The sequence below is a fragment of the Oncorhynchus kisutch genome, unplaced genomic scaffold (genome assembly GCF_002021735.2).
Source record: "Oncorhynchus kisutch isolate 150728-3 unplaced genomic scaffold, Okis_V2 scaffold2183, whole genome shotgun sequence".
Classification (NCBI taxonomy): Eukaryota; Metazoa; Chordata; class Actinopteri; order Salmoniformes; family Salmonidae; genus Oncorhynchus; species Oncorhynchus kisutch.
The window spans coordinates 16987-34552 of NW_022264128.1; the positions used below are offsets into that span (position 1 = coordinate 16987).

General features: G+C 51.6%; 6 non-coding genes across 6 annotated transcripts; all 6 read left to right on the plus strand.

Moving 5' to 3' along the window:
* Nucleotides 1-14684: 14684 nt before the first annotated feature.
* Nucleotides 14685-14757, plus strand: trnak-cuu (transfer RNA lysine (anticodon CUU)). Its single transcript has one exon. It is a non-coding gene; the product is annotated as a tRNA-Lys (tRNA).
* Nucleotides 14758-15181: 424 nt separating this feature from the next.
* Nucleotides 15182-15254, plus strand: trnak-cuu (transfer RNA lysine (anticodon CUU)). Its single transcript has one exon. It is a non-coding gene; the product is annotated as a tRNA-Lys (tRNA).
* Nucleotides 15255-15678: 424 nt separating this feature from the next.
* trnak-cuu (transfer RNA lysine (anticodon CUU)) lies at nt 15679-15751 on the plus strand. The gene has a single exon. It is a non-coding gene; the product is annotated as a tRNA-Lys (tRNA).
* Nucleotides 15752-16174: 423 nt separating this feature from the next.
* Nucleotides 16175-16247, plus strand: trnak-cuu (transfer RNA lysine (anticodon CUU)). The gene has a single exon. It is a non-coding gene; the product is annotated as a tRNA-Lys (tRNA).
* A 423-nt stretch (nt 16248-16670) lies between these two features.
* trnak-cuu (transfer RNA lysine (anticodon CUU)) lies at nt 16671-16743 on the plus strand. The gene has a single exon. It is a non-coding gene; the product is annotated as a tRNA-Lys (tRNA).
* Nucleotides 16744-17169: 426 nt separating this feature from the next.
* On the plus strand, nt 17170-17241 carry trnak-cuu (transfer RNA lysine (anticodon CUU)). Its single transcript has one exon. It is a non-coding gene; the product is annotated as a tRNA-Lys (tRNA).
* The last annotated feature ends 325 nt before the right edge of the window (nt 17242-17566 follow it).

A 17566-nucleotide genomic window follows, 5' to 3' on the forward strand; every position in this document is an offset into this window, starting at 1 on the left:
TATAGTCTGCCTCTGATATCTGACCATCACTGTAGTCTGCCTCAGAAATCTGACCATCACTGTAGTCTGCCTCTGATATCTGACCATCACTGTAGTCTGCCTCAGACATATGACCATCACTGTAGTCTGCCTCTGATATCTGAACATCACTGTAGCCTGCCCCTGATATCTGACCATCACTGTAGTCTGCCCCTGATATCTGACCATCACCGTAGTCTGCCTCTGATATCAGCCCATCACTGTAGTCTGCCTCTGCTATCAGCCCATGTACTGTAGTCTGCCTCTGCTATCAGCCCATGTACCGTAGTCTGCCTCTGCTATCAGCCCATGTACTGTAGTCTGCCTCTGCTATCAGCCCATGTACTGTAGTCTGCTTCTGCTATCAGCCCACCACTGTAGTCTGCCTCTGCTATCAGCCCATGTACTGTAGTCTGCTTCTGCTATCAGCCCATGTACTGTAGTCTGTCTCTGCTATCAGCCCATGTACTGTAGTCTGCCTCTGCTATCAGCCCATGTACTGTAGTCTGCCTCTGATATCAGCCCATGTACCGTAGTCTGCCTCTGCTATCAGCCCATGTACTGTAGTCTGCTTCTGCTATCAGCCCATGTACTGTAGTCTGTCTCTGCTATCAGCCCATGTACTGTAGTCTGCCTCTGCTATCAGCCCATGTACTGTAGTCTGTCTCTGATATCAGCCCATGTACCGTAGTCTGTCTCTGCTATCAGCCCATGTACCGTAGTCTGCCTCTGATATCTGACCATCACTGTAGTCTGCCTCTGATATCAGCCCATGTACTGTAGTCTGCCTCTGCTATCAGCCCATGTACCGTAGTCTGTCTCTGATATCAGCCCATGTACCGTAGTCTGCCTCTGCTATCAGCCCATGTACTGTAGTCTGCCTCTGCTATCAGCCCATCACTGTAGTCTGCCTCTGCTATCAGCCCATGTACCGTAGTCTGCCTCTGCTATCAGCCCATGTACCGTAGTCTGCCTCTGCTATCAGTCCATGTACTGTAGTCTGCCTCTGCTATCAGCCCATGTACTGTAGTCTGCCTCTGCTATCAGCCCATGTACTGTAGTCTGCCTCTGCTATCAGCCCATGTATGGTAGTCTGCCTCTGCTATCAGCCCATGTACTGTAGTCTGCCTCTGATATATATAACCATCACTGTAGTCTGTCTCTGATATCTGACCATCACTGTTGTCTGCCTCTGATATATAACCATCACCGTAGTCTGCCTCTGACATCTGACCATCACTATAATCTGATATTCTGACCCTGATATCTGACCATCACTGTAGTCTGCCTCTGATATCAGACCATCACTGGAGTCTGCCTCTGATATCAGACCATCACTGGAGTCTGCCATTGATATCTGACCATCACTGTAGTCTGTCTCTGTTATCTGACCATCACTATAGTCTTCCTCTGATATCTGACCATCACTGTAGTCTGCCTCTGATATCAGGCCATCACTGTAGTCTGCCTCTGATATCTGACCATCACTGTCGTCTGCCTCTGATATCTGACCATCACTGTAGTCTGCCGTTGATATCTGACCATCATTGTAGTCTGCCTTTGATATCTGACCATCACTGTAGTCTGTCTCTGTTATCTGACCATCACTGTCGTCTGCCTCAGACATCTGACCATCACTGTAGTCTGCCTCTGCTATCTGACCATCACTATAGTCTGCCTCTGCTATCAGCCCATGTACTGTACTCTGCCTCTGCTATCAGCCCATGTACCGTAGTCTGCCTCTGCTATCAGCGCATGTACCATAGTCTGCCTCTGCTATCAGCCCATGTACTGTAGTCTGTCTCTGATATCACCCCATGTACCGTAGTCTGCCTCTGCTATCAGCCCATGTACTGTACATGTCATCAGACAATATGGAGGAACCCAGGAGTGACCAGAGATGGAGATGCATCATGCCAGAGAGGAGCAGGAAGGAAACAGAGTGTTCCTAACATTAGTGTGTGTCTGTCACACCGTTTCACTCCATCCACCTTGGCTACAGTAGATTGTCTCTCCTCTGAGGGCCGGCCTCTCCCTGCACCATGTGGAGACAATGGCGCGTTGCCAGGATACAAGCCCCCCCCCCCAAGTCTGTACTGGCAAGAAGACATGAAGACCAAAGATGTTTTATATTTACAAGAAGACCCCCTGCACCCCGCTGGCTTGGCACCGCTCCACCATCTAATGTCACTATCTATGAAGACAGCACTTTATAACTCATTTGATAAAGATATCCAATCCATCTTGTTCCCTTCTTGTATAAAATCCCCAATTTAGTGCTGTGGATGCAGGATTTCTTTACTTGATTCATTGTTAAACAAATTATGATTAAAATATATTATATTTAGTATAGACATACAATAATGAATATAATATAATATGAAAGAATTACGAATTACAATTGTATTTGGAAAAAAAACTGCTTAGTTTAATATAGTTTAATAATATAATAACAACCGATTGTATTCTTTATGCAATGGGAGCTGTTACTATTTTCCTGTCAGTCTCCTGTCTGACGACGGGGTCTCTGGCCAGTTTCACCAGTCTCCTGTCTGACGATGGGGTCTCTGGCCAGTTTCACCAGTCTCCTGTCTGACGACGGGGTCTCTGGCCAGTTTCAACAGTCTCCTGTCTGACGACGGGGTCTCTGGCCAGTTTCACCAGTCTCCTGTCTGACGATGGGGTCTCTGGCCAGTTTCACCAGTCTCCTGTCTGACGACGGGGTCTCTGGCCAGTTTCACAGTCTCCTGTCTGTAGGGTGTTCCTCTGACGACGGGGTCTCTGGCCAGTTTCACCAGTCTCCTGTCTGACGATGGGGTCTCTGGCCAGTTTCACCAGTCTCCTGTCTGTAGGGTGTTCCTCTGACGACGGGGTCTCTGGCCAGTTTCACCAGTCTCCTGTCTGTAGGGTGTTCCTCTGACGACGGGGTCTCTGGCCAGTTTCACCAGTCTCCTGTCTGACGACGGGGTCTCTGGCCAGTTTCACCAGTCTCCTGTCTGACGATGGGGTCTCTGGCCAGTTTCACCAGTCTCCTGTCTGACGACGGGGTCTCTGGCCAGTTTCACCAGTCTCCTGTCTGACGACGGGGTCTCTGGCCAGTTTCACCAGTCTCCTGTCTGACGATGGGGTCTCTGGCCAGTTTCACCAGTCTCCTGTCTGATGACGGGGTCTCTGGCCAGTTTCACAGTCTCCTGTCTGTAGGGTGTTCCTCTGACGACGGGGTCTCTGGCCAGTTTCACCAGTCTCCTGTCTGACGATGGGGTCTCTGGCCAGTTTCACCAGTCTCCTGTCTGTAGGGTGTTCCTCTGACGACGGGGTCTCTGGCCAATTTCACCAGTCTCCTGTCTGTAGGGTGTTCCTCTGACGACGGGGTCTCTGGCCAGTTTCACCAGTCTCCTGTCTGACGACGGGGTCTCTGGCCAGTTTCACCAGTCTCCTGTCTGGCGACGGGGTCTCTGGCCAGTTTCACCAGTCTCCTGTCTGACGACGGGGTCTCTGGCCAGTTTCACCAGTCTCCTGTCTGACGACGGGGTCTCTGGCCAGTTTCACCAGTCTCCTGTCTGACGATGGGGTCTCTGGCCAGTTTCACCAGTCTCCTGTCTGACGACGGGGTCTCTGGCCAGTTTCACAGTCTCCTGTCTGTAGGGTGTTCCTCTGACGACGGGGTCTCTGGCCAGTTTCACCATGCTCCTGTCTGACGATGGGGTCTCTGGCCAGTTCTCACAGTCTCCTGTCTGTAGGGTGTTCCTCTGACGACGGGGTCTCTGGCCAGTTTCAACAGTCTCCTGTCTGTAGGGTGCTCCTCTGACGACGGGGTCTCTGGCCAGTTTCACCAGTCTCCTGTCTGAAGGGTGTTCCTCTGGCGACGGGGTCTCTGGCCAGTTTCACCAGTCTCCTGTCTGTAGGGTGTTCCTCTGACGACGGGGTCTCTGGCCAGTTTCACCAGTCTCCTGTCTGACGACGGGGTCTCTGGCCAGTTTCACCAGTCTCCTGTCTGACGACGGGGTCTCTGGCCAGTTTCACCAGTCTCATGTCTGACGACGGAGTCTCTGGTCAGTTTCACCAGTCTCCTGTCTGACGACGGGGTCTCTGGCCAGTTTCACCAGTCTCCTGTCTGACGACGGAGTCTCTGGCCAGTTTCACCAGTCTCCTGTCTGACGACGGGGTCTCTGGCCAGTTTCACCAGTCTCCTGTCTGACGACGGGGTCTCTGGCCAGTTTCACCAGTCTCCTGTCTGTAGGGTGTTCCTCTGACGACGGGGTCTCTGGCCAGTTTAACCAGTCTCCTGTCTGTAGGGTGTTCCTCTGACGACGGGGTCTCTGGCCAGTTTCACCAGTCTCCTGTCTGACGACGGGGTCTCTGGCCAGTTTCACCATGCTCCTGTCTGACGATGGGGTCTCTGGCCAGTTCTCACAGTCTCCTGTCTGTAGGGTGTTCCTCTGACGACGGGGTCTCTGGCCAGTTTCAACAGTCTCCTGTCTGTAGGGTGCTCCTCTGACGACGGGGTCTCTGGCCAGTTTCACCAGTCTCCTGTCTGAAGGGTGTTCCTCTGGCGACGGGGTCTCTGGCCAGTTTCACCAGTCTCCTGTCTGTAGGGTGTTCCTCTGACGACGGGGTCTCTGGCCAGTTTCACCAGTCTCCTGTCTGACGACGGGGTCTCTGGCCAGTTTCACCAGTCTCCTGTCTGACGACGGGGTCTCTGGCCAGTTTCACCAGTCTCATGTCTGACGACGGAGTCTCTGGTCAGTTTCACCAGTCTCCTGTCTGACGACGGGGTCTCTGGCCAGTTTCACCAGTCTCCTGTCTGACGACGGAGTCTCTGGCCAGTTTCACCAGTCTCCTGTCTGACGACGGGGTCTCTGGCCAGTTTCACCAGTCTCCTGTCTGACGACGGGGTCTCTGGCCAGTTTCACCAGTCTCCTGTCTGTAGGGTGTTCCTCTGACGACGGGGTCTCTGGCCAGTTTAACCAGTCTCCTGTCTGTAGGGTGTTCCTCTGACGACGGGGTCTCTGGCCAGTTTCACCAGTCTCCTGTCTGACGACGGGGTCTCTGGCCAGTTTCACCAGTCTCCTGTCTGACGACGGGGTCTCTGGCCAGTTTCAGCAGTCTCCTGTCTGACGACGGGGTCTCTGGCCAGTTTCACCAGTCTCCTGTCTGTAGGGTGTTCCTCTGACGACGGGGTCTCTGGCCAGTTTCACCAGTCTCCTGTCTGACGATGGGGTCTCTGGCCAGTTTCACCAGTCTCCTGTCTGACGACGGGGTCTCTGGCCAGTTTCACCAGTCTCCTGTCTGACGACGGGGTCTCTGGTCAGTTTCACCAGTCTCCTGTCTGACGATGGGGTCTCTGGCCAGTTTCACCAGTCTCCTGTCTGACGACGGTGTCTCTGGCCAGTTTCACCAGTCTCCTGTCTGACGACGGGGTCTCTGGCCAGTTTCACCAGTCTCCTGTCTGACGACGGGGACTCTGGCCAGTTTCACCAGTCTCCTGTCTGTAGGGTGTTCCTCTGACGACGGGGTCTCTGGCCAGTTTCACCAGTCTCCTGTCTGACGACGGGGTCTCTGGCCAGTTTCACCAGTCTCCTTTCTGACGACGGGGTCACTGGCCAGTTTCACCAGTCTCCTTTCTGACGATGGGGTCTCTGGCCAGTTTCACCAGTCTCCTGTCTGTAGGGTGTTCCTCTGACGACAGGGTCTCTGGCCAGTTTCACCAGTCTCCTGTCTGACGACCGGGTCTCTGGCCAGTTTCACCAGTCTCCTGTCTGTAGGGTGTTCCTCTGACGACGGGGTCTCTGGCCAGTTTAACCAGTCTCCTGTCTGTAGGGTGTTCCTCTGACGACGGGGTCTCTGGCCAGTTTCACCAGTCTCCTGTCTGACGACGGGGTCTCTGGCCAGTTTCACCAGTCTCCTGTCTGACGACGGGGTCTCTGGCCAGTTTCAGCAGTCTCCTGTCTGACGACGGGGTCTCTGGCCAGTTTCACCAGTCTCCTGTCTGTAGTGTGTTCCTCTGACGACGGGGTCTCTGGCCAGTTTCACCAGTCTCCTGTCTGACGACGGGGTCTCTGGCCAGTTTTACCAGTCTCCTGTCTGACGACAGGGTCTCTGGCCAGTTTCACCAGTCTAATGTCTGTAGGGTGTTCCTCTGACGACGGGGTCTCTGGCCAGTTTCACCAGTCTCCTGTCTGACGACGGGGTCTCTGGCCAGTTTCACCAGTCTCCTGTCTGTAGGGTGTTCCTCTGACGAAGGGGTCTCTGGCCAGTTTCACCAGTCTCCTGTCTGACGACGGGGTCTCTGGCCAGGTTCACCAGTCTCCTGTCTGACGACGGGGTCTCTGGCCAGTTTCACCAGTCTCCTGTCTGTAGGGTGTTCCTCTGACGACGGGGTCTCTGGCCAGTTTCACCAGTCTCCTGTCTGTAGGGTGTTCCTCTGACGACAGGGTCTCTGGCCAGTTTCACCAGTCTCCTGTCTGACGACGGGGTCTCTGGCCAGTTTCACCAGTCTCCTGTCTGACGACGGGGTCTCTGGCCAGTTTCACCAGTCTCCTGTCTGACGACGGGGTCTCTGGCCAGTTTCACCAGTCTCCTGTCTGACGATGGGGTCTCTGGCCAGTTTCACCAGTCTCCTGTCTGACGACGGGGTCTCTGGCCAGTTTCACAGTCTCCTGTCTGTAGGGTGTTCCTCTGACGACGGGGTCTCTGGCCAGTTTCACCAGTCTCCTGTCTGACGATGGGGTCTCTGGCCAGTTTCACCAGTCTCCTGTCTGACGACGGGGTCTCTGGCCAGTTTCACAGTCTCCTGTCTGTAGGGTGTTCCTCTGACGACGGGGTCTCTGGCCAGTATCTCCAGTCTCCTGTCTGACGATGGGGTCTCTGGCCAGTTCTCACAGTCTCCTGTCTGTAGGGTGTTCCTCTGACGACGGGGTCTCTGGCCAGTTTCAACAGTCTCCTGTCTGTAGGGTGTTCCTCTGACGACGGGGTCTCTGGCCAGTTTCACCAGTCTCCTGTCTGTAGGGTGTTCCTCTGGCGACGGGGTCTCTGGCCAGTTTCACCAGTCTCCTGTCTGTAGGGTGTTCCTCTGACGACGGGGTCTCTGGCCAGTTTCACCAGTCTCCTGTCTGACGACGGGGTCTCTGGCCAGTTTCACCAGTCTCCTGTCTGACGACGGGGTCTCTGGCCAGTTTCACCAGTCTCCTGTCTGACGACGGAGTCTCTGGTCAGTTTCACCAGTCTCCTGTCTGACGACGGGGTCTCTGGCCAGTTTCACCAGTCTCCTGTCTGACGACGGAGTCTCTGGCCAGTTTCACCAGACTCCTGTCTGACGACGGGGTCTCTGGCCAGTTTCACCAGTCTCCTGTCTGACGACGGGGTCTCTGGCCAGTGTCACCAGTCTCCTGTCTGACGACGGGGTCTCTGGCCAGTTTCACCAGTCTCCTGTCTGACGACGGGGTCTCTGGCCAGTTTCACCAGTCTCCTGTCTGTAGGGTGTTCCTCTGACGACGGGGTCTCTGGCCAGTTTCACCAGTCTCCTGTCTGACGACGGGGTCTCTGGCCAGTTTCACAAGTCTCCTCTCTGACGACGGGGTCTCTGGCCAGTTTCACCAGTCTCCTGTCTGACGACGGGGTCTCTGGCCAGTTTCACCAGTCTCCTGTCTGACGACGGGGTCTCTGGCCAGTTTCACCAGTCTCCTGTCTGACGACGGGGTCTCTGGCCAGTTTCACCAGTCTCCTGTCTGTAGGGTGTTCCTCTGACGATGGGGTCTCTGGCCAGTTTCACCAGTCTCCTGTCTGATGACGGGGTCTCTGGTCAGTTTCACCAGTCTCCTGTCTGACGATGGGGTCTCTGGCCAGTTTCACCAGTCTCCTGTCTGACGACGGGGTCTCTGGCCAGTTTTACCAGTCTCCTGTCTGACGACGGGGACTCTGGCCAGTTTCACCAGTCTCCTGTCTGTAGGGTGTTCCTCTGACGACGGGGTCTCTGGCCAGTTTCACCAGTCTCCTGTCTGACGACGGGGTCTCTGGCCAGTTTCACCAGTCTCCTGTCTGACGACGGGGTCTCTGGCCAGTTTCACCAGTCTCCTGTCTGTAGGGTGTTCCTCTGACGACGGGGTCTCTGGCCAGTTTCACCAGTCTCCTGTCTGACGACGGGGTCTCTGGCCAGTTTCACAAGTCTCCTCTCTGACGACGGGGTCTCTGGCCAGTTTCACCAGTCTCCTGTCTGACGACGGGGTCTCTGGCCAGTTTCACCAGTCTCCTGTCTGACGACGGGGTCTCTGGCCAGTTTCACCAGTCTCCTGTCTGACGACGGGGTCTCTGGCCAGTTTCACCAGTCTCCTGTCTGTAGGGTGTTCCTCTGACGACGGGGTCTCTGGCCAGTTTCACCAGTCTCCTGTCTGACGATGGGGTCTCTGGCCAGTTTCACCAGTCTCCTGTCTGACGACGGGGTCTCTGGTCAGTTTCACCAGTCTCCTGTCTGACGACGGGGTCTCTGGCCAGTTTCACCAGTCTCCTGTCTGACGACGGGGTCTCTGGCCAGTTTTACCAGTCTCCTGTCTGACGACGGGGACTCTGGCCAGTTTCACCAGTCTCCTGTCTGTAGGGTGTTCCTCTGACGACGGGGTCTCTGGCCAGTTTTACCAGTCTCCTGTCTGACGACGGGGACTCTGGCCAGTTTCACCAGTCTCCTGTCTGTAGGGTGTTCCTCTGACGACGGGGTCTCTGGCCAGTTTCACCAGTCTCCTGTCTGACGACGGGGTCTCTGGCCAGTTTCACCAGTCTCCTGTCTGACGACGGGGTCTCTGGCCAGTTTCACCAGTCTCCTGTCTGTAGGGTGTTCCTCTGACGACGGGGTCTCTGGCCAGTTTCACCAGTCTCCTGTCTGACGACGGGGTCTCTGGCCAGTTTCACAAGTCTCCTCTCTGACGACGGGGTCTCTGGCCAGTTTCACCAGTCTCCTGTCTGACGACGGGGTCTCTGGCCAGTTTCACCAGTCTCCTGTCTGACGACGGGGTCTCTGGCCAGTTTCACCAGTCTCCTGTCTGACGACGGGGTCTCTGGCCAGTTTCACCAGTCTCCTGTCTGTAGGGTGTTCCTCTGACGACGGGGTCTCTGGCCAGTTTCACCAGTCTCCTGTCTGACGATGGGGTCTCTGGCCAGTTTCACCAGTCTCCTGTCTGACGACGGGGTCTCTGGTCAGTTTCACCAGTCTCCTGTCTGACGACGGGGTCTCTGGCCAGTTTCACCAGTCTCCTGTCTGACGACGGGGTCTCTGGCCAGTTTTACCAGTCTCCTGTCTGACGACGGGGACTCTGGCCAGTTTCACCAGTCTCCTGTCTGTAGGGTGTTCCTCTGACGACGGGGTCTCTGGCCAGTTTCACCAGTCTCCTGTCTGACGACGGGGTCTCTGGCCAGTTTCACCAGTCTCCTGTCTGATGATGGGGTCTCTGGCCAGTTTCACCAGTCTCCTGTCTGACGACGGGGTCTCTGGCCAGTTTCAGCAGTCTCATGTCTGACGACGGGGTCTCTGGCCAGTTTCACCAGTCTCCTGTCTGACGACGGGGTCTCTGGCCAGTTTCACCAGTCTCCTGTCAGTCTCCTGTCTGACGATGGGGTCTCTGGCCAGTTTCACCAGTCTCCTGTCTGACGACGGGGTCTCTGGCCAGTTTCACCAGTCTCCTGTCTGTAGGGTGTTCCTCTGACGATGAGGTTTCTGGCCAGTTTCACCAGTCTCCTGTCTGACGACAGGGTCTCTGGCCAGTTTTACCAGTCTCCTGTCTGACGACAGGGTCTCTGGCCAGTTTCACCAGTCTCCTGTCTGACGACGGGGTCTCTGGCCAGTTTCACCAGTCTCCTGTCTGTAGGGTGTTCCTCTGACGATGGGGTCTCTGGCCAGTTTCACCAGTCTCCTGTCTGTAGGGTGTTCCTCTGACGATGAGGTTTCTGGCCAGTTTCACCAGTCTCCTGTCTGACGACAGGGTCTCTGGCCAGTTTTACCAGTCTCCTGTCTGACGACAGGGTCTCTGGCCAGTTTCACCAGTCTCCTGTCTGACGACAGGGTCTCTGGCCAGTTTCACCAGTCTCCTGTCTGACGACGGGGTCTCTGGCCAGTTTCACCAGTCTCCTGTCTGTAGGGTGTTCCTCTGACGACGGGTTCTCTGGCCAGTTTCACCAGTCTCCTGTCTGACGACGGGGTCTCTGGCCAGTTTCACCAGTCTCCTGTCTGACGACGGGGTCTCTGGACAGTTTCACCAGTCTCCTTTCTGACAACGGGGTCTCTGGACAGTTTCACCAGTCTCCTGTCTGACGACGGGGTCTCTGGCCAGTTTCACCAGTCTCCTGTCTGTAGGGTGTTCCCTTGCTTCATCTAATATTGATGGGGTCTCTGCCCCTGAGGAGGAGAAGCTGTTTCCAGAGCGCAACTATTTACTGAAATGCTTCATACCGGCACACATACCGGCACACATCCTCTTCTCTACTCTCCTTTCTGGGGTTTTTTAAATGGGAGACTCGGTGTACTTTACAGGCTCTGAGTGTTTTTATTCACAGATTATGGCCCTCCTGATGTGTTGTGGTGCACAGCAGGAAATGCAAACTTGTAGTGTATTTGAGTTTTTTTTTATGCTTCTAAAGTAATTTCCACTAGAAAGGAAGGGCCCACAGTGCTCTAGAAAGGAAGGGCCCACAGTGCTCTAGAAAGGAAGGGCCCACAGTGCTCTAGAAAGGAAGGGCCCACAGTGCTCTAGAAAGGAAGGGCCCACAGTGCTCTAGAAAGGAAGGACCCACAGTGCTCTAGAAAGGAAGGGCCCACAGTGCTCTACAAAGGAAGGGCCCACAGTGCTCTACAAAGGAAGGGCCCACGGTGAACTAGAAAGGAAGGGCCCACAGTGCTCTAGAAAGGAAGGGCCCACAGTGCTCTAGAAAGGAAGGGCCCACAGTGCTCTAGAAAGGAAGGGCCCATAGTGCTCTATAAAGGAAGGGCCCACAGTGCTCTAGAAAGGAAGGGCCCACAGTGCTCTATAAAGGAAGGGTGCCACAGTGCTCTATAAAGGAAGGGCGCCATAGTGCTCTATGAAGGAAGGGCCCACAGTGCTCTATGAAGGAAGGGCCCACAGTGCTCTATAAAGGAAGGGTGCCACAGTGCTCTATAAAGGAAGGGTCCACAGTGCTCTATAAAGGAAGGGCCCACAGTGCTCTATAAAGGAAGGGCCCACAGTGCTCTATAAAGGAAGAGCCCACAGTGCTCTATAAAGGAAGGGCCCATAGTGCTCTATAAAGGAAGGGCCCATAGTGCTCTATAAAGGAAGGGCCCACAGTGCTCTATGAAGGAAGGGCCCACAGTGCTCTATAAAGGAAGGGCCCACAGTGCTCTATGAAGGAAGGGCCCACAGTGCTCTATGAAGGAAGGGCCCACAGTGCTCTATAAAGGAAGGGCCCACAGTGCTCTATGAAGGAAGGGCCCACAGTGCTCTATGAAGGAAGGGCCCACAGTGCTCTATAAAGGAAGGGCCCACAGTGCTCTACAAAGGAAGGGCCCACAGTGCTCTACAAAGGAAGGGCCCACAGTGCTCTATAAAGGAAGGGCGCCATAATGCTCTAGAAAGGAGATAGGGTATCATTTCAGACTCAACCTCTGTCCTCTCAGTGTGATGGTGTTAGATCTGATGCCATCCGTGTTGGTTCTCCTTCAGAAGTGAGGAAAGGAGAGGAGAGTAGAGGAGGGGGAGGAGTGGGGAGGAGGCAGAGGGAAGACAGGAGGGAAGGGGCTGAGGAGAGGAGAGTAGAGGAAAGGAGAGGAGAGGAGGAGAGGAGAGGGAGGAGGAGGCAGAGGGAAGACAGGAGGGAAGGGGCTGAGGAGAGGAAAGGAGAGGAAAGGGAGGAGGAGGCAGAGGGAAGACAAGAGGGAAGGGGCTGAGGAGAGGAAAGGAGAGGAAAGGAGATGAGAGGAGGAGAGGAGAGGGAGGAGGAGGCAGAGGGAAGACAGGAGGGAAGGGGCTGAGGAGAGGAAAGGAGAGGAAAGGAGAGGAGAGGGAGGAGGAGGCAGAAGGAAGACAGGAGGGAAGGGGCTGAGGAGAGGAAAGGAGAGGAGAGGAGAGGAAAGGAGAAGAGAGGAGAGGAGAGGAAAGGAGAAGAGAAGAGAGGAGGAGAGGGGGGAGGAGGCAGAGGGAAGACAGGAGGGAAGGGGCTGAGGAGAGGAAAGGAGAGGAAAGGAGAGGAGTGGAGATGAGAGGAGGAGAGAGGCTACGTCCCTCCTTCCTTTGTTCTCCCCCAACCTCTTTTTTTGTGTGTGTGTGTGTGTGTGCGTGCGTGCGTGTGTGTTGTGCACGAATGTGTGTCCGCGGTGGTTTCATTTGCATTCTGCCTCCTGAATATTCATGGGCGGAGGGGTCAGACCTGGTGGAGATCAGATTTAATTGGTCTGATGGTCAGGGGGGATCCTCCACCCAGACTCCCATTGGAGCAGAGATCATACTGTTTTGATCATACTGTTATGTTAATAATAACGTGACATCAGGACAGACAGTCAATCTATTGTTTCAGTCAGTCAGTCAGGAACCCAGTCAGTCAGCCAGTCAGTCAGGAACCCAGTCAGTCTATGGTTTCAGTCAGTCAGTCAGTCAGGAACCCAGTTGGTTCTATCACTACTCAGTCCCAGAACTATACATACTGTAGGGTAGGTGATGGTTCTATCAGTACTCAGTCCCAGATCTATAAATACTGTAGGGTAGGTGATGGTTCTATCAGTACTCAGTCCCAGTACTATAAATACTGGAGGGTAGGTGATGGTTCTATCAGTACTCAGTCCCAGAACTATAAATACTGTAGGGTAGGTGATGGTTCTATCAGTACTCAGTCCCAGTACTATAAATACTGTAGGGTAGGTGATGGTTCTATCAGTACTCAGTCCCAGAACTATAAATACTGTAGGGTAGGTGATGGTTCTATCAGTACTCAGTCCCAGTACTATAAATACTGTAGGGTAGGTGATGGTTCTATCAGTACTCAGTCCCAGAACTATAAATACTGTAGGGTAGGTGATGGTTCTATCAGTACTCAGTCCCAGAACTATAAATACTGGAGGGTAGGTGATGGTTCTATCAGTACTCAGTCCCAGTACTATAAATACTGGAGGGTAGGTGATGGTTCTATCAGTACTCAGTCCCAGAACTATACATACTGTAGGGTAGGTGATGGTTCTATCAGTACTCAGTCCCAGAACTATAAATACTGTAGGGTAGGTGATGGTTCTATCAGTACTCAGTCCCAGAACTATAAATACTGTAGGGTAGGTGATGGTTCTATCAGTACTCAGTCCCAGAACTATAAATACTGGAGGGTAGGTGATGGTTCTATCAACCAGTGATCCGGGTCAACAGCATCAATGTAACAGTATAAATTTAATCCGTCCCCTCACCCCTACCCGGGTATGAATCAGGGACCCTCTGCACACATCAACAGTCACCCTCAAAGCATCGTTACCCATTGCTCCCTAAAAGCCTCGGCCCTTGCAGAGCAAGGGGAACCACTACTTCAAGGTCTCAGAGCAAGTGACGTCACCAATTGTTACGCTATTAGCGCACACCACCGCTAACTAGCCATTTCATATTGGTTACAATTGCACCACAGGATCCATTAACAAACAATCACCCTGATCATCATATTTTGCAGAAACGGAGCTGTACGATATTCAGACCAAATCAGGTACCTGTCGAGCATGAGACTCTTAATCTCAGGGTTGTGGGTTCGAGCCCCAGGTTAGGTGAATATTTTCTCTGCCGAAGCACCAACTCACTTCGCAAACAACCATCCGCTTGGAATTTCGAGCAGGGTTACCACCCTGCATAGCTGGTGATACAGAAGGCTAAGAATTTGAATTCTATCTCTGCCTGCACTCTGACCTGTCATCTCAACGACATCCCTATTACAGATTAATTGTACTCCTAAATGGATTGAGTAAATGCTCATTTTCTGGACAAGAAATAGACAGGCAGAGGCTTCAAGAAGAATACTTGCTCCTGGTGGGACTTGAACTCATAACCTTGTCATCTAATTGCTGTATACTGCTGTATAAGTACAACACGCTAACAGATTGCACCACAGAATCCATCAACAACACTCACTGATCACCATATTTTGCAGAAACTGGGATGTACGATATTCGAACCAAGTCAAAATCACTATTGAGGTACCTTGCTAGCTCAGTCTGTAGAGCATGAGACTCTTAATCTCAGGATTGTAGGTTCAAGCCCCACGTTAGGTGATTATTTTCTCTGCCGAAGCACCAACTCACTACGCAAACAACCATCCGCTTGGAATTTCGAGCACCCTTCATAGCTGGTGATACAGAAGGCTAAGAATTTGAATTCTATCTCTGCCTGCACTCTGACCTGTCATCTCAATGACATCCCTATTACCGATGAATTGTACTCCTAAATGGATTGAGTAAATGCTCATTTTCTGGACAAGAAATAGACAGGCACAGGCTTCAAGAAGAATACTTGCTCCTGGTGGGACTTGAACTCATAACCTTGTCATCTAATTCGCTGTATTCTGCTGTATAAGTACAACACGCTAACAGATTGCACCACAGGATCCATCAACAACACTCACTGATAACCATATTTGCAGAAACTGGGATGTACGATATTCGAAAAAGTCAAAAACAATATTGAGGTTCCTGGCTAGCTCAGTCTGTAGAGCATGAGACTCTTAATCTCAGGGTCGTGGGTTCGAGCCCCACGTTAGGTGATTATTTTCTCTGCCGAAGCACCAACTCACTTCGCAAACATCCATCCGCTTTGAATTTCGAGCAGGGTTGCCACCCTGCATAGCTGGTGATTCTGAAGGCTAAGAATTTGAATTCTATCTCTGCCTGCACTCTGACCTGTCATCTCAATGACATCCCTATTACTGATGAATTGTACTCCTAAATGGATTGAGTAAATGCTACTTTTCTTGACAAGAAATAGACAGGCAGAGGCTTCAATAAGAATACTTGCTCCTGGTGGGGCTTGAACTCATAACCTTGTCATCTAATTGCTGTATTCTGCTGTATAAGTACAACACTCTAACAGATTGCACCACAGAATCCATCAACAACACTCACTGATCACCATATTTTGCAGAAACTTGGATGTACGATATTCGAAAAAGTCAACAAAGATATTCAGGTACCTGGCTAGCTCAGTTGGTAGAGCATGAGACTCTTAATCTCAGGGTCGTGGGTTCGAGCCCCACGTTAGGTGAGTATTTTCTCTGCCGAAGCACCAACTCACTTCCCAAACATCCATCCGCTTTGAATTTTGAGGAGGCTCGCCACCCTGCATAGCTGGTGATACAGAAGGCTAAGAATTTGAATTCTATCTCTGCCTGCACTCTGACCTGTCACCTCAATGACATCCCTATTACAGATTAATTGTACTCCTAAATGGAATGAGTAAATTCTCCTTTTCTTGACAAGAAATAGACAGGCAGAGGCTTCAATAAGAATACTTGCTCCTGGTGGGGCTTGAACTCATAACCTTGTCATCTAATTGCTGTATTCTGCTGTATAAGTACAACACTCTAACAGATTGCACCACAGAATCCATCAACAACACTCACTGATCACCATATTTTGCAGAAACTGGGATGTACGATATTCGAAAAAGTCAAAAACAATATTCAGGTACCTGGCTAGCTCAGTCGGTAGAGCATGAGACTCTTAATCTCAGGGTCGTGGGTTCGAGCCCCACGTTAGGTGAACATTTTCTCATTTGAAGCACCAACTCACTTCGCAAACAACCATCCGCTTGGAATTTTGAGGAGGCTTCCCACCCTGCATAGCTGGTGATACAGAAGGCTAAGAATTTGAATTCTATCTCTGCCTGCACTCTGACCTGTCATCTCAATGACATCCCTATTACTGATGAATTGTACTCCTAAATGGATTGAGTAAATGCTCCTTTTCTTGACAAGAAATAGACAGGCAGAGGCTTCAATAAGAATACTTGCTCCTGGTGGGGCTTGAACTCATAACCTTGTCATCTAATTGCTGTATTCTGCTGTATAAGTACAACACGCTAACAGATTGCACCACAGGATCCATCAACAACACTCACTGATCACCATATTTTGCAGAAACTGGAATGTACGATATTCGAAAAAGTCAAAATAATATGAGGGTACCTGGCTAGCTCAGTCGGTAGAGCATGAGACTCTTAATCTCAGGGTCGTGGGTTCGAGCCCCACGTTAGGTGATTATTTTCTCTGCCGAAGCACCAACTCACTTCGCAAACAACCATCCGCTTGGAATTTGAGGAGGCTTGCCACCCTGCATAGCTGGTGATACAGAAGGCTAAGAATTTGAATTCTATCTCTGCCTGCACTCTGACCTGTCATCTCAATGACATCCCTATTACAGATGAATTGTACTCCTAAATGGATTGAGTAAATGCTCCTTTTCTTGACAAGAAATAGACAGGCAGAGGCTTCAAGAAGAATACTTGCTCCTGGTGGGGCTTGAACTCATAACCTTGTCATCTAATTGCTGTATTCTGCTGTATAAGTACAACACGCTAACAGATTGCACCACAGGATCCATCAACAACACTCACTGATCACCATATTTTGCAGAAACTGGGATGTACGATATTCGAAAAAGTCAAAATCAATATTGAGGTACCTGGCTAGCTCAGTCGGTAGAGCATGAGACTCTTAATCTCAGGGTCGTGGGTTCGAGCCCCACGTTAGGTGATTATTTTCTCTGCCGAAGCACCAACTCACTTCGCAAACAACCATCCGCTTGAATTTTGAGGAGGCTTGCCACCCTGCATAGCTGGTGATACAGAAGGCTAAGAATTTGAATTCTATCTCTGCCTGCACTCTGACCTGTCATCTCAATGACATCCCTATTACAGATTAATTGTACTCCTAAATGGATTGAGTAAATGCTCCTTTTCTTGACAAGAAATAGGACAGGCAGAGGCTTCAATAAGAATACTTGCTCCTGGTGGGGCTTGAACTCATAACCTTATCATCTAATTGCTGTATTCTGCTGTATAAGTACAAACAGCTAACAGATTGCACCACAGGATCCATCAACAACACTCACTGATCACCATATTTTGCAGAAACTGGGATGTACGATATTCGAAAAAAGTCTAAAAACAATATTGAGGTACCTGGCTAGCTCAGTCGGTAGAGCATGAGACTCTTAATCTCAGGGTCGTGGTTCGAGCCCCACGTTAGGTGAACATTTTCTCATTGAAGCAACAACTCACTTCGCAAACAACCATCCGCTTGGAATTTTGAGGATGCTTCCCACCCTGCATAGCTGGTGATACAGAAGGCTAAGAATTTGAATTCTATCTCTGCCTGCACTCTGACCTGTCATCTCAATGACATCCCTATTACAGATGAATTGTACTCCTAAAGGATTGAGTAAATGCTCCTTTTCTTGACAAGAAATAGACAGGCAGAGGCTTCAAGAAGAAAGACTAATGAAGAATACTTGCTCCTGGTGGGGCTTGAACTCATAACCTTGTCATCTAATTGCTGTATATGCTGCTGTATAAGT